This window comes from Agrilus planipennis, unplaced genomic scaffold, assembly GCF_000699045.2.
Source record: "Agrilus planipennis isolate EAB-ADULT unplaced genomic scaffold, Apla_2.0 scaffold145, whole genome shotgun sequence".
NCBI classification, from domain to species: Eukaryota; Metazoa; Arthropoda; class Insecta; order Coleoptera; family Buprestidae; genus Agrilus; species Agrilus planipennis.
The window spans coordinates 454,199-458,369 of record NW_020440372.1 but is presented as its reverse complement, the minus strand read 5'-3'; the positions used below and the strand labels follow the sequence as shown (position 1 = coordinate 458,369).

The following is a 4,171-nucleotide window of genomic DNA, read 5'->3' as shown; positions in this document are numbered from 1 at the left end:
TAGAGTGGCGAAAATTATCTCTGACTGTGAAATCTGTAAAAAGAATGAAAATTATAGGTATACAGGTACCGCACCGAATACGGTCGACAAGTAGATAAGTATGAATGAAAATTGAAGTGTAGTCAACCTTTTTTGGAAAACTTACCAAAAACTGTGACAGGACAAGTTAAAGGGATGCTCGTAGAGTGGCGAAAATTATCGGTGACGGTTAAATCTGTAAAAATAATTAAAATTATACGTATAAAGGTACCGCACGGAATACGTTCAAGAAAAGGTATGCATAAAAATGGAACGTTGGTCAAACTTTTTGGAAACACTTACCCGAAATTGTGGCAAGACAACTAAAAGAGAGGGTCGTAGGGGAGCGGCGATGATAGGTGACTGTGAAATCTGTAAAAATAATGAAAATTGTAGTTATAAAGGTACAGAATAGTTGTAGAAAAAATATGCATAAATATTGGACATTAGTGAAGCTTTCTACCAAGACAACTGAAGGAGGGGCTCGTAATAGGGGGATAGTGATCATCGGTTACTGTGAATGCTGTGAAAATAATTAAAATTATCTTGTTGTGTTCATAATTATTACTACTGCAGAGGTAATCATAAGTAAACTATCAAGCGAAGGGAATGCAATTTTCTTAATTCAGTATAAATGACTTAATAGTACATTATTATACACTGCAATGATACAGTATGTTGTGGGTATTTTGGGGATACGAATAAATTGTTTCTCTACAAAACTAAACATACAATTAAATGTAGAAAACAATTACACCCTCCGGGTCAACAAATTTATTCCTAATGATACGATTTTCACTTTACTAAATACAATGTCGTTTATTCAATACCACTATGATGGTATTATACTATTTGAAACATTAGTATTTTCCAAAGAGAGGACGAAATGTTTGTATATTACAAGGAATACAATAATCATGAGTAAAGACCAAGGAACAAAATCGTTCTTATTACATTGATAAACGAAACAGTTCGAAATATTGGAAACATATATTTGTATGTCAAATCTTTCGTTCTGTTAAGAATCAACACATGTCTGTAACGTCTTAAAATTGTTTTAAACGGTTTGTTTGTATCATGGCGTGCTGACGTAAAATTCTTCAGTAAGGGCACTTAATTAAAGTTACGGAAATAATCTGTTCTGTAACAGAATAGTTTTCAGAAATTGCCACATGATGTGTGATAGGAATATGTAAACGATGCCGCAACTATTAATTAAGACATCTAATGTAAACAACATGCAATTTATTTAGTTATTTAAACCAGTAAAAACAATTTACATAGATGTAAATCCCACACAGGTAATCGCAGTTAGCTGTTTTGAAATTGTTTTTTAATTGATTCAACTTCAACATCCATATAGCCATCAACTTCAATATACATATAGCAATTATCTGCGATATTTCGCACAAAGGCCATGTAAGGTGTGTTTGTAAGTTATATCCAAATTTTTACATACGTATAACACACACACATACACTTTCATCCAATTAAAAAACAAAGATGTGAGATAATTGTAACCATACATAATTACAAGAGAACACATTCGGAAACATTATGTTAGTATTTTATGCGATTATCTGCAAATAATATCAATACTTTGCAGTAGAAATAACGCACTGACTTTTTAAAACAAACAAATGCGTAACGCAACTGTGCAATAAATAGTACGTTTTGTAAAGTGACAGAGAAACATATACATTACAGTGATCGGTAAAAATTGCATTTGTTCCGACTTAAAAGCTTCATTTTGATGGAACGCGAAGGAAGAAAGAAAATTGCGCTACAAATAACAAGACAAGGAAGACGATTGAAGTTAACTTTTCTGTAAAATCATGTTTTTGTGGAAATTTCCCATTAAATATGCCATAGTTATAATTCTTTGCCAATTGGATTTTATAAACAATAATGTATTATTATTATCCTCATTTTAATCAGTAAACTTTAACTAATTTTCCAACTAAAATCCCTATCCCTATGTTAGCGTACTTCATTAGGTGTATATTACACAAACAAGTGTACAATCATGGAAAGAAAATTATTGAATATTTATATTTATAATTTCGTCATTTGCATATTTACGAATGTTGTTTTCTATATTGTAATTATTTCTGCAACAAAATTAGAAATGTAATTCATTTACAGGATGTATGTCAACAGTACACGAAAACTTTCTTTCGGTACGGTGTTATTTGTACTTTGTCAAGTTACCGGATTAGTAGTTTGCATGAGGAGATTATTCACTCTTTTTTTGTCAAGTGAATTTAATGAAACTTCATTTTGCAAGCACATGTCATTTAGTTCCATTGTATAATTGAGTACAAGAAAAATAAATCACTGTCGACCAATCAGTTATGTACGTATAATTTTCTTTCTTTCAAATCCAAGTTCAAATTCGCACTACAACGGAAGCAAGGTCACGCGCAAGCGAAACGAAATGTACATGTCGGTACTTCATAAATAAATAAACTGCTTCCGATAACGATGTCTATTTTGTAGAATGTAGATTATACTATTAATACCTACCACAGTCAAAACATTCGTTAAGTTATTAGTCGTTATTGAAATACTTTTCCTTATTAAATTTAGCATTACACCTACGCCATATATTCTTATTATAATATACAAACAGATCATACGTGTATGTTGAACATCTCATACAAAAAACAAAACTATTTCAATTTTTCTTCAATGAACAACGTTTCTGATAAAAGCATAATACCAACAAATATAGCATAAGTCTAAATTGCATTTTACGCTTTTTCGACAAGGCAATTACAATTTTTTCAATTACCGTTGAACCGTACAATTTATGTACTACTTCTTTTCTTCTCATGTAATTAGATGTTAAAACAATATTCATTTCTTCCTTTTCATATTCGACTGTTACAGAAAATATTGAATGCAACTTTTACTGGTGTTTCGATAACTTCCATTTTGTCAACAATTGTAGTGTACATATTTAAAAGAAACTCGTATATCAATAACAATTGCTAGATTGGAGCATTTACCTAACAAGTATGAGTTCAATTCTACTTTGCAGTATAAGATATTAACAATGTTCCATCAGCCTTCCTTCTGACTTTGCCCATTTTATGTTTATAATGCAAAAAATGTATGAGACTACTAACACATTTTTCTCGGTATCGTCTATCGAGTTGTACCGATTTTGTTTTATTTTTTTCTTTAGAAATGACCTTAACATAAGAAACGAAAGTGCCCGCTTATTTACTTTTGCATAACTTCATTTTGTTCATAAACACACTTTTAATAAGATAACAGCATAATAGGTACCTATACATATGTGATATTATGTGATTTATTTGTTTTCGGGTAATTATCAGGTAGCTTTATCTGTTATCGTTTTTAAGTTTTTAAAGAGATACCTAGGTACCTCATCGAAAATTTGAAAGGTGCCAAACAAATAAAGTTGGCGAATCTTTAGAAAAAACATATACATTTCAACGTTGCCGAAGCAGGCCTTTTATCTTTATCTTTTCATATATGTACACACATGCACTTGTAGGTACAGTACGTATGTATATATGTATGTATATATTATATGCATAATATTTTTTTACTGTATTTGCTCCTCACGTAAACAGTATTCTGTACTTCCACCGTCCTTTCTTTTTGTAAATGGACAACATGTTTGTCTATTTTTTCACATATTCTACCACTATTTATGCATGCACCACTTGTTCATAACATTTCATTTTTTGTACTTCTTTACTTACCTTTTTCAAAAATTCTTTCCTGCTTTCTTCTTATGAATGACAAATGATAACAACCAACTTTACATTTTCATATTTTTCAAATACTCTCATTGATAACTACAGACAATTTCTATTTTTCTCTTTACGCGCTTCGCGGTCACGGACGCGACATTTGAACGTTTACACGTGGTATTTCCCGATTTCTTCTCCAATGAAAAGCATTACAAATAAGTATTATTATCGTTACCAATTTTAATAAAAAAATTTTTTGAACGTAGACAACCCTAATCACTGCAGTGCAAATAAAAATAATGATAATATTTTTTATGATCGTAATGCTGTTTTTCATATGCAACCCATTTTACAAAATCTTTAACCGCTGCAACACCGCCATCTGCCAGGTGTAGTCACTACTATTTTGACAGGAGGAGTTAACA

At 31.0% G+C, this 4,171-nt stretch overlaps 1 long non-coding RNA gene across 2 annotated transcripts; it reads right to left on the bottom strand.

Moving 5' to 3' along the window:
* LOC112906064 lies at nt 1-4,171 on the bottom strand. 2 transcript variants are annotated; one of them, XR_003232148.1, is made up of 4 exons: nt 3,756-4,171; nt 322-390; nt 146-214; nt 1-33 (listed from the first exon to the last, which is right to left on the bottom strand). It is a non-coding gene; the product is annotated as an uncharacterized LOC112906064 (long non-coding RNA). The 2 variants fall into 2 exon arrangements; XR_003232147.1 differs by lacking the exon at nt 3,756-4,171 and having other exon boundaries at nt 322-2,223.